This window comes from Triturus cristatus, chromosome 8, assembly GCF_964204655.1.
Source record: "Triturus cristatus chromosome 8, aTriCri1.1, whole genome shotgun sequence".
NCBI classification, from domain to species: domain Eukaryota; kingdom Metazoa; phylum Chordata; class Amphibia; order Caudata; family Salamandridae; genus Triturus; species Triturus cristatus.
This window is the reverse complement of record NC_140591.1, coordinates 337610347-337622668: the sequence shown is the minus strand read 5'-3', so window position 1 is coordinate 337622668 and position 12322 is coordinate 337610347. Positions and strand designations below refer to the sequence as shown.

General features: G+C 46.8%; 1 protein-coding gene across 1 annotated transcript in view; it reads right to left on the bottom strand.

Annotated features, from left to right (window-relative positions):
• MTUS2 (microtubule associated scaffold protein 2) overlaps positions 1-12322 on the bottom strand; it is a 1510781-nt gene that overhangs the window by 704275 nt on the left and 794184 nt on the right. The gene's annotated exons all lie outside the window — the stretch shown is intronic.

Sequence of the window (12322 nt, the reverse complement as noted above, 5' to 3'; positions counted from 1 at the left end):
TCTGCACCCCACTTGCCTCTTTCTGCACTTTTCTTGCTTCTTTCTACACTTCTGTTGCTTCTTTCAGCAATACTCTTGCCTCTTTCTGCACTTCTCTTCCTTCTTTTTGCACCGCACCTGCCTCTTTCTGCACCTCATTTGCTTCTTTCTGTACCCCTCTTGCCTCTTTCTGCACCTCTCTTACCTTTTTCTGTATTCCTCTTATGTCTTTCTGCACCCTTTTTGCCTCTTTCTGCCCCTCTGTTACTTCTTTCTGCACTTCTCTTCCTTCTTTCTGCAACCCACGTGACTCTTTTAGCACCTCTGTTTCTTCTTTCTGCACTCCTCTTCCTTCTTTCTGCACCCCTCCTGCCTCTTTCTGTACCTCTCTTGCCTCTTTGTGCACCTCTCCTACCTCTTTCTTCACCTCTCTTGCTTCTTTCTGCACCCCACTTGCCTCTTTCAGCACTTCTGTTGCTTTTTTCTGCAGATCTCTTGCCCCTTTCTGCACCCCTCTTTTCTCTTTCTACACCTCTCTTGCCTCTTTCTGCAACTCTGTTCCCTATTTCTGCACCTTTCATGCCTGTTTCTGCACCTCATTTGCCTCTTTCAGCACCTCTGTTGCTTTTTTCTAAAGATCTCTTGCCTCTTTCTGCACCTGTTGTTTTTTTTACAGATCTCTTGCCTCTTTCTGCACCCCTCTTTTTTTCTGCACCTCTCTTGCCTCTTTCTGCACCCCTGTTCCCTTTCTGTACCTCTCTTGCCTCTTTGTGCACCTCTCCTACCTCTTTCTGCACATCTCTTTTTGCACCTTTGTTGGTTCTTTCTGCACTGCTCTTGCTTCTTTCTGCTCTTCACTTGCCTCTTCCTACACTTCTCTTACTTCATTCTAAACCGCTGTTGCTTCTTTCAGCAATTCTCTTGCCTCATTCTGCACTTTTCTTCCTTGTTTCTGCACCTCTCTTGCGTCTTTCTGCACCTCTGTTGCCTCTTTCTGCACTTCACTTGCTTCTTTCTGCACATCTCTTGCCTCTTTCGGCACCTTTGTTGCTTCTTTCTGCACCCGTCCTGCCTCTTTCTGCATCCTCTTCCCTATTTGTGCAACTCTCTTGCCTCTTTCTATACATCTCTTCCCTCTTTCTGCAACACTTGTGCCTTCTTTTGCACCTCTGTTGCTTCTTTCTGTACTTCCTTTGGTTCTTTCTGCACTGCTCTTGCCTCTTTCTGCATCTCTCTTGCCTCCTTTTGCATCTCTGTTGCCTCTTTCTGTACCTCTGTTGCTTCTTTCTGCACCCTTTGTGCCTCTTTGAGCACCTCTGTTGCTTCGTTCTGCACTTCTCTTCCTTCTTTCTGCACCCCTCGTGTCTCCTTTTGCACCTCTGTTGCTTCTTTCTGCACTTCTCTTGGTTCTTTCTGCACAGCTCTTGCCTCTTTCTGCATCCTTCTTGCCTCTTTGAGCACCTCTTTTGCTTCTTTCTGCACTTCTCTCTCCTCTTTATGCACCCCTCTTGCCTCTTTCTGTGCCTGTTACTTCTTTCTGCACTTCTATTGCCTCGTTCTGCGCCTCTCTAGCTTCTTTCTGCATCTCACTTGCCTCTTTCAGCACCTCTGTTGTTTTCCTGCAGAGCTCTTCCCTCTTTCTACACCTCACTTGCATCTTGCAGCACCTCTGTTGATTTTTTCTGCAGATCTCTTGCCTCGTTCTGCACCCTCTTTTCTCTTTCTGCACCTCTCTTGTCTCTTTCTGCAATTCTGTTCCCTGTTTCTGCACCTGTCCTGCCTGTTTCTGCACCTCACTTGCCTCTTTCAGCACCTCTGTTGCTTTTTTCTGCAGATCTCCTGCCTCTTTCTGCACCCCTCTTTTCTCGTTCTGCACCTCTCTTGCCTCTTTCTGCACCCCTGTTCACTGTTTCTACACCTTTGCTGTCTGTTTCTGTACCTCTGTTGCCTCTTTCTGTACCTCTGTTGCCTCTTTCTGCACTTGTCTTGCTCTTTCTGCACCCTTCATGCCTGTTTCTGCACTTCTCTTGCTTCTTTCTACACCTCTGTTGCTTCCTTCAGCAATTCTCTTGCCTCTTTCTGTACTTCTCTTCCTTCTGTCAGCACCCCTCCTGCCTCTTTCTGTAACACTCGTTGTGCACCCCTCCTACCTTTTTCTGCACCGCTCTTGCCTCTTTTTGCACCTCTGGTGGTTTTTTCTGCACTGCTCTTCTTTCTGTACCTCACTTGCCTCTTTCTGCACCTCCTTTCCCTGTTTCTGCAACCTTCCTGCCTGTTTATGCACCTCTCTTACCTCTTTCTGCACCTCTGAGTTAGAGGTGCTTTTAATCCCTCTGCCTTATTATGTACTAGGGCCTTACAGGGGAGGTCATGCCAATCACAGGGATACACCAACTCATAGTGTACCCTATTGTATGTAGTTGTTTTCAGTGTATTCTAAGAGTCTTTCAGCATAGCACTGGCTCTGGGCCTGGTTAGTCAGAGTCAGTTACCACCAGTACCAGTCTGTAAATAGTTGGGGCCACAGGATGACTTTGAAACAAGGCCTCTTTCTGCACCTCTGTTGGTTCTTTCTGCATATCTCTTACTTCTTTCTGCACTTTTTTTAGTCTTTCTGGACTTCTGTTGCCTCTTTCTGCATTTCTCTTGCTTCTTTCTGCACCTTTCTTCCTCTTTCTTCACATGCCTTACCTCTGTAGGCATAGTTAGAAATGAGCATTTGAAAAACCTTCGAAATTCACTGCAAAAAACATAGATTTCCGGGGCGTTATAGTAAGAAATGATCAATTAAAAAACCTTCGAAATTCACGGAAAAAAACATATGTTTCAGGGAGGTTGAAGTTAGAAATTATCATTTAAAAAAAACCTTTGAAATTCACTGAAAAAACCACAGGCTTCAGGGACGTTATAGTTAGAAATTATCATTTAAAAAACCATAGAAATTCACTGAAAAAACCATAGGTTTCAGTGATGTTCTAGCTAGTTGGACATTTCACTCGTACAAAACCAGAGAAATTCGGCCGTCATAGTTAGTTGAGCTAACTATAACTCGCACCCCCGCAATGCACTGCTGATGACGTCACATATCACATCATTCATTACATGGTCAGTGACTGTAGGTCTTTTAGGTTCATCACATGTCTGGCAATAACTGCAATGTCAAGCCAGACGTATAAGGCAACCAATCTGTTGGAGACATCTGCCTGTGTGCAACACCACAATTTTTTTTCCTAATGAGGGCTTGCACAGATTGCTTAGGTTCAACATTTGAGATTCTCCCCCCATAAAATCTGTGACTGGAGAGGACATGAACACCAAGGGTCAAGGCAGGAATGTTAAGGTTGAAATTACTTCATATATGGATTATGATACCATGTCTGTAAAGTTCAGAGATTGTGTAGTGTGTTAAAGGATCAATGATTCATTAATTCTACGGTATTTGAAGGTCTTCACCTGGGGCGTAGCTTTGTCAGTAAAACTGGGGGTGTATGCTTCAGATTTTCCGACACTCATGGTAGCATATTATGTTAATCATTATATGATAAGCAGTGCATAAGGGGGGCATAAGAGGTGGTGGAAAGGGGAAGTAGTGTGGATTGTGAGAGGTGCTCAAAACAGTATTTTGTAAAATAACTAGGTTTTTAAGACCTTTAAAACAGAGATGAGTGTATATGGGTCTGTGTTTTTGTTTGAGCGAGTATTTAAAAATCCCAGGTGAAATCTGACTGACACCTTATCATACTCGACTGAAAACTCTGGTATCCAACTTTTTAATAAATAGTACATTTATTAGGGGGTGTAACACCCCAAACACCCCCTCTGAAGCTCTGTCCCTGGCACTCACAATGCTGAATCTATGTGACCGAGGGAGCATTGAACCATGTTACCTAGCGATTCGAGCAAGGGTTGGACTGGCCTATAGGGCACTACGGCTGTGCCTGAAGGGCTGGTTTGATTGGTCAGCATATGGGCCATTTTTGGTTGTTTCTGGACCTGTTTTATTGTCTGGTGGGCTAGTTTTTACTGTGGATTTCTCTGATATTACAGCAAACATTGTCTTGGTTCCAATCCTGCATCAACTCAGCATCTTGCAATTCTGGGACAATCACCTAATCTCCTCATGATAAAAAATATTCTCTGATGCATTTGGGACAAGTGTGCCCTGTATAAAACTGAAAAAAAAGTGTTGCATCTTTGGGTTCTAATTAGGCCTGGGCAGAGTTTGCATACACGGAACTCCGCTAAGTGACAAAAAACCTCAGCTGTGCTACAAGGAGTTCCGCAAGCGGCGGAGTGCATTAGGGTCATGCCGCTCATGGTGATTTTGAGCGCCGGGTGTTTGTCCCGCGCTGTAAAATCATCGCAAACGACACCATGACCTGCGCAAGAGGTCGCAGCTTCCTTTCTGCTGCTCGAGTAGATTTTCTACTCGAGCCGCAGCTTTCCCAACGTGAACAGACCTGCCGCGACCCCTCGCACTGAGAAATCCGACCGCCGGCGTTGAGAAATCTCGCCAGGAGGTTGATTTTCCTCGCTTACCAATTAGACCTTACCTAGTGCCAGCGAAGCAAAATTTCGCCGGGAGGTGGATTTTCCTGGCTCGCGCACGCCAACTTGATGCTGATGAGCTCCGCAAAGTGGAGTTGTTAGGAACTCCGCATGTTCCACGGAGCGTGGAAAACTCCACAAACTCTGCGAATGGCACAGAGTTCATCACCCAGGGTTAGTTCTAACGCTACGAAAGCTTGAGGATGCATATTGTGCTTTCCCCAATAATAGACAAATCATGAAACATACTTGAGAGGAGCTCCTGAAATGTGTCCAGAATCCTACTATTTCCACGCTCCACCTACAAAAAGTAGTTTTAGTAAAAAAAAAGCCTTGACCTTACGAACCCCTGACGCTGTTCAAGAATAGTGATTATTTTGCTGCTTTCCTAACTAGTTTTTTAAGCACCATGTTCTTTCAAAGAAGTCATCGTTGTTCCAGGAAAACATGGTGTCATTAATTATCCACCTCCAAAGCCTGAAGTGTAGAGACTGGTAGGTTCAGGAAAATACTACATGAATTACATGTGGACAGGAGTGGTATAACGCATAATGATGGGCCCCCTTGCAGAATATGAAGTGGGGCCCCTGAGTCTTCTATATCTCACATTCATGCTTTGGCCTTAGCTGAATGGGTCCCCCTAACAGGTTGGGGGCTCTTGAATGCCTCCCACCACCCCACCCATGCGCCACAGGGGCCTGCGTTACCCCCTGGTGATCAGATGGTGTGCTGTGCTCCAGTGCTTCTTTTTGTAGCCTTGCAAAATAAAGCAAACATTCAACTCTTTTTTACAAAGATCGTGAGGAAACGTTCAGCTCAGCTGAGGATTGCTATTGATTTTCCTATTAATATCAATAAATTATTAGCCATTTTCTGCAACAGCGATTGCTCCCAATTGGTTTTCCCCTTGACCGCTGCAGCCGTGAATGACGCCCACTCCCTTTGCATATCTGATTCGCAGCTGTTGTATGGGGCGTGGTTTTGGGAGGGGGGGCGACCCTCAGCTGAGAGCGCTGCTTCCTTCATGCACGCTGCCAAGGGAAACAAGTCAAAAATGCATCGCTCGCAGCCGCCCTCTTGCTTTCCAGGAATAAGGCCTTGAGTCACAAATGTTCGTCATTTGCAATTTCGATTTTTTGAATAACTTGGAAACAAAATGAACTCTACGAAATACATGTGCAGATGCAAGCATTCCCTGGACTGCCATCCTGACTCCTACAATATATTTATGTATTTGGCAGCATTGGTCGTGTTGGCAACAAATACCTATTTGTACAGCAGTGCAGGCAGTTCAATGACACTTTTAAACAAGCACTAGCAAGGCCAATAGTCCTGGCTATTCTAATTGTAAAAGTGGTTATTCATTGATTGACGGGCATAGGTGTGGATGCATGCCTGAGTGAATGTGACAATGAGTCAACAGTTGGTTTATGAGTTAGTGCATGGATGGATAAAACACAGAGCATAGTTGGTGATGTATGCATATATGGCTAAATGAGTAAGTGAGAGTGTACATGGATATATATATAATTTCCAACAGAGACTCCTTCTGAAGTTCAAGCCCTTTTGAGGGGTGGCGCGGAACCGGCGGAGAAAACCGGCAATCAATATTCCAAAGAACGGAGTTCCAAACGCGCTCTCAGAACAAATGAACACCAGGAAATCAACGGAATAAAGCAACGAAAGGGGGGTTTATTAACTTCATAAACCTGCCGTGACGCGTTTCACCCGTGGACGGCTTATATATATATATATATATATATATATATATATATATATATATATATATATATATATATATATACTACCACAAAAGTTGCAGGTCGGGCGCGTTCCTCCAGACCGAGAGGGCGTGTCACTTGGCCAGCACCTGCAAGCTGGCAAAAACACAACGTCCAGCCTCCCTTTTACTCAAAAAAGAGTGTGACACAGCTCCGGGGGAAAAAACAGCGGCTTTATTGATTTTCTGCGCTGGTAATGCAATGTCCCTGAAACGCTGGGCAGACGCGTTTCAGCCTTTGATGGCCTCATCAGTGCCCGTTTCAGCTGCCTCGCTGTTCCTGGGGGTCCCTTATGTCGATGTAGAAGACTGTGGCCACTCCTACTCACGTGGTCACTTGCCCCTCCTTCGCCTCACAGGTGTAAGGCATCTCGCGCTGCCTGCAACACCAATGGATGCTGGGCAACTGAGTCCTCCCGTTGGAACCTCTACAGTGAGAGGGTTACCAAAGCAGCAAGTGATGCCTCCAAACGTTGTTGGACGGTAGTCCCACGCCGCAGTAGCCGGATTGCAGGTAAGTCCGTTCTTTGTCCCCCTTCTCAGGCAAACGCAATTTGCCCCCTCTCTCCCCTTGTGTCAGTTGCCTCCAAATGGGGATCACACACCGGGGGGGGGGGGGGGGACGCGCTGTATTGAATACTACCACAAAAGTTGCAGGTCAGGCGCGTTCCTCCAGACCGAGAGGGCGTGTCACTTGGCCAGCACCTGCAAGCTGGCAAAAACAAACCGGCAATTAATATTCCAAAGAACGGAGTTCCAAACGCGCTCTCAGAACAAATTAACACCAGGAAATCAATGGAATAAAGCAACCAAAGGGGGGTTTATTAACTTCATAAGCCCACCGTGACGCGTTTCACCCGTGGACAGCTTGTATGTATATATATATATATATATATATATATATATATATATATATATATATATATATAAAATTCACTGAGAAAACCAAAGGTTAAAAGTAACATTATAGTTAGGTGAAATGTTCTGGTCAGTAGCTTGTGCCCTAAGGAAACTCTAACTCGCGTCCAAGCCATTCACAGTTTTCTCAACAATAATTATTATCATTAGTAGAATTTGTATTGCGCATAGCTGCCCCAGCAATGGGGCGTCCCAGCACCACCAGAGACCATAGACGTGAGCCAAGGGAGAAAAATTTAAAGTTAGACAGGAAACAGCCAGGTCTTTATGGCTTTGCGGAAATCAAGGTGGTTCTGGATCGTTCTGATGGAAGCAGGGAGCGAATTCCAGAGTTTCGCAGCAAGACTGCGAAAAGAACGGCCACCAGCTCTAGCTTTCAGAACTCGAGGAATGCTGCCCAACGCTTGGTCAGCAGATCTAAGGGAACGCCGCGGCACGTAAAACTCTAACAGGTTGACCAGCCCTAAAGGTGCCTGTAGGGTCAGGATCCTGTGCGACACACAAAGAGACTTGAACTGAATACACTTTTCAACAGGCAAACAATGAAGTTAATGTCATTGCAAATCTTGCAGTGATATTATCAATGATGTCAGAGAGGATGTCATGAATGATGTAATATGCAGGGTAATTAGCAGTGCATCTGGGATTTTTAGCATCTTGAATGTTATGTTGTTAATGAACATTTCACCTAACTATAGCGTTACTTTAGCCTTTGTTTTTTTCAGTGACATTCTAGGATTTTTTAAACATAAAGTAATATTTTGCCACCAAATGTAGAATCAACCCCTGGATCGCGCCTGGCGGGGGTTGACCTCTGCAAGCAGCAAGCAGCCAACCCCACACTACGAGGTTGACCACAGGGCCTGGCTTGTGGCCAACCACCCTACAGGAAGCTAACCCCACTCTGCACGAAGGCTGTGCGCAGTGTGGAGTTGACCACAGGACCTAGGTGCAGCCTACGCCCTGCCGGCTACCAATCTCACGCCACACATAGTCTTTGGTGATACAGTGCAAGGTGGGTCTTTGGTACTGGGGTCAAAACAGATATATTAAGGGGAGGGGACATGCAGCCCCCCTCCCCACGCCTTAATTGACCCTGGGGACCCCATCCCTGTGGCCAAATTCAATTAAGAAGGGGATGTGAGCTGCACAGCTGCCTTCCCCTAGCCTTAATAGGCCCCAGGGACCCCGTCCCCTGGGTCCAAATTCAGCTAAAATAGGGAGGCGGGCACACGCCACGCCTCCCCGAGCCTTATTAGGACTCATTCTCTGGGGCCAAAGCCAATAAAAAGGGGACAGAACATCCATCCCCTAGGGACAGCCTGCAATATAGGTGGGTGCCATGGTGCCCACCTGGAGCACCCACAAAGAACATGTTGGCTGCCATAGAGGGAGCCCCAGGGCCCCCTCAGCCCCAGCCAGCTCCCTGCATAGTGTGGTAGTCAGCATTGCTCCTGCCCAGAGGGTGTTTCCTGCTTGCTCCCTCTGGGCGGGAGCCAAATGTGTTTGGTCTCCCTGCCCGCAAGAGTGTGGGCAGGGAAGCATAATACCATTCTGCTCCCAGCCTATAGGAGCATTTTTAAATCTACTGTCTGCTGAGACGTGTTTGCTCCCGTTTCATGGTAGATTTAGAAATGCTCACACAAGATGGGAGCAAACATATGTTTCCTTGCCTGCGCTAGTATGAGCTGGGAAACTTTTTAAGTCTCGAGGAGGGGGGACGCGGGCTTCCCTCTCTTGAGTAATTACTCAGCCCCTGGGGATGGGGTCCAGCGGGTCTTTTTTTAGGCTTGGGGAGGGGGGCCGTGAGACCTCCTCTCTTTAATCACCATTCTCACCACCCCCCCAACATGGGCCCTGGCCCACACCGAGGGGGTATTTTCTTTGAAAGGCGCGGATTTGCAGATCCTCCATGGATTTGTGGCAACATTTTTAGAAACGTTTTTGACCCCACACAGAGTCCCTCTGCGACCGCACCACCAGGCTTATGGGGTCAAGGTATCCCTACCCTTCCCCCTCTGCCTTTTTTTGCATTTTTTGAGGACGCAGGGCTGTGTCCAGAGTCCTAAGATGGCTACCACTGCTTCCAGGTTGATGTGCTAGCAGCCAAGCAGGTCTCAGTACGAGATTTGTCAACGCTGCCGTCCTCTGTATCGTCAAATAAACACGTTTTTGACCATTAATTGCTCAAAAACTACTATACGGATTTAGACCAAATCACAAAAAGCCCCTTTTCTGGACAAGATCTAGCTTTCTGCCAATTTGGTGTAAATCCACTCAGAGCTTTGGGCTATAGCTGTGTATAAAGCTCCTACAAAACAAGCACTGGTGAATGCAATAAATTTCGCCTATGTGCTTAACAACAAGCTGTTTTTGTTGTTGTAAGTTGTAGCTTGGTGAGCAGTTGTGCAATGTAAGTTACTGAAACTCCATTAAAGTGTTATGACTTGTTTATTAAGAAAGCAAAAACCAAAGGAAATGATGGACGGAGTGTTGAACATTGCAAGCACTCACCCCCAGTCAACTGATCTGGGTTTAATCCATCACCGTTCTTTAGCCCACTCTGCCACCCCAGTTCAGACATGGCCATATGCAAATCAATCTGACCCTGTGCCTCATGGGAACAGTCCAGCCCGAACTGCCAAGCCATGTCTTCCCTGGACCGGAGACAAGCTTCCTAGGACCGGTTTCTGGCATTTCAGCCGTCTTCAGCCAGGCTTGCTTGAATCCAGTGGCAAAGTGTGCAAGGGACTCACGTCTGAGCATACCCTGACAACTTATGGCGAACAAAGCAAAAACCAAAGGAAATGATGGACGGAGTGTTGAACATTGCAAGCACTCACCCCCAGTCAACTGATCTGGGTTTAATCCATCACCGCTCTTTAGCCCACTCTGCCACCCCAGTTCAGACATGGCCATATGCAAATCAGTCTGACCCTGTGCCTCATGGGAACAGTCCAGCCCGAACTGCCAAGCCATGTCTTCCCTGGACCGGAAACAAGCTTCCTAGGACCGGTTTCTGGCACAGGGTCATGACTGATTTGCATATGGCTGGGTTCAAACTGAAACGGCATGGTGAGCACAAAAACGATGGATTTAGGCCCAGATCTCTGTACTGGGGTGAATGTATGACATTGTTCTGCATTCTGTCCATCAATTGTTGTTTTTGCATTTGTCACCCCGAGTGGGAAGGGTATGCCCAGACGTGGGTCCCGTGCTCTCCATGCCACTGGAATCAAGCTATCCTGGCTGAAGAGGGGTGAAACCCCGAAACCGGTCCTAGGATGCTTGTTTCCAGTCCAGGGAGGACCTGGCTTGGCAGTTCGGGCTGGACTGTACCCATGAGGCACAGGGTCAAGACTGATTTGCATATGGCTGGGTTCAAACTGGAACAGCATGGTGAGCAAAAAAACGATGGATTTAGGCCCAGATCTCTGTACTGGGGTGAATGTATGACATTGTTCTGCATTCTGTCCATCAATTGTTGTTTTTGCATTTGTCACCCCGAGTGGGAAGGGTATGCCCAGACGTGGGTCCCGTGCTCTCCATGCCACTGGAATCAAGCTATCCTGGCTGAAGAGGGGTGAAACCCCGAAACCGGTCCTAGGATGCTTGTTTCCAGTCCAGGGAGGACCTGGCTTGGCAGTTCGGGCTGGACTGTACCCATGAGGCACAGGGTCAAGACTGATTTGCATATGGCTGGGTTCAAACTGGAACGGCATGGTGAGCAAAAAAACGATGGATTTAGGCCCAGATCTCTGTACTGGGGTGAATGTATGACATTGTTCTGCATTCTGTCCATCAATTGTTGTTTTTGCATTTGTTTATTAAGAAAGGCAATAAACTGTGCTGTTACTTGTGGTATTATAAATCGGGAAAATTAGGTAATGGGCCGGGAACAGAGAACAAAAAAAACCAACCGAAAAGTATGCTTGTAATGGGTGCAGGCATGGGGAGATCAGGTAAAGGTTATAAAACAGGCCCACAATCTATCTGCTAAAAAAACGACCTGGCACTCCCTCATTGCCCTATAGATCAGTTCGACCCTAGATGGGTAACTGGAGTTATCTCCTGAAACCTGCCTGTGGACAATGATCTGGAAAATTAAGGTCAGTACACCAGTGGTCTAGAGAACTACCGCTGACCTCAAAGCATTTACCCTGTGAAGACAAAGGCTCAATGCATGTGACACTTCACTCGAAGGTTAGCAGTAAAACCCATTCTTAAAGTGCTTTAATGCCTTCTCAGTGTAGTAGGAGCAGCTATATAAATACAATACAACAGCAACTCCAAGGCGGCACAGGCCATTATGTGGACATGCAAAGCTATAAGAAGTTTTCTCACCATGTGAGAGCCTGGAGCCTCACCCCACTCCATCCCAAACATCAACATACCACAACATGACCCACATCAGAGCACAGCACAACAGCATAGCATGTAAATGGGTAAGCAAGTAAGTACATCTCTCCCAGCTATCCCACCCCAGTGGGCTGGGAAATGAATGTTGCCTTTTCAAATGTCTACTGTGAAAATAAAATATAAAAAACAGTTGAGGAGTTTAAGAAAGAAGGAACTAAAGGAAAAGGTGAACGCATCAGAGAAAATCAACACGGCCTCCACCGTGAAGTGACAGCCACAACACCAGCCGAAGACCAGGGGATCCCCCCCAATGTCCCCAGTTTAGCAGCCCTGTCCATGGCGGATGACTCAGCAACCACACGTGTGTTTCAGAGAGGCCGGGCAGGGCTAACAGAGGAAGCACAATTTGTTTTTGCGACACGGGACTGAAACTGTGCGGGGTCACCATAGCAATGAGTCTCCCAGACCCGCTAGAATGCTAAATTGCTTTGCAGGCAGAGTGGCAATGCAGCGATCAAGGGCAATGCGCGAGGCTGCTTTTTAAAGGGCCTCATGAAACTCAGGTTGTCATTGAAGTGGTGCGTGCGTGGAGGGAAAAGAGGGGGAGCAACATGAGGGACAGAGACGAACTGTAGAGAGCCTTGCAATTGGCAGAAAGTAAAAACAAGCACATGGCAATCGCTTTGCAAGCAAAAGCATAAAAGAAATCCCACAAAGTGGATGTAAACTGTAATTGGA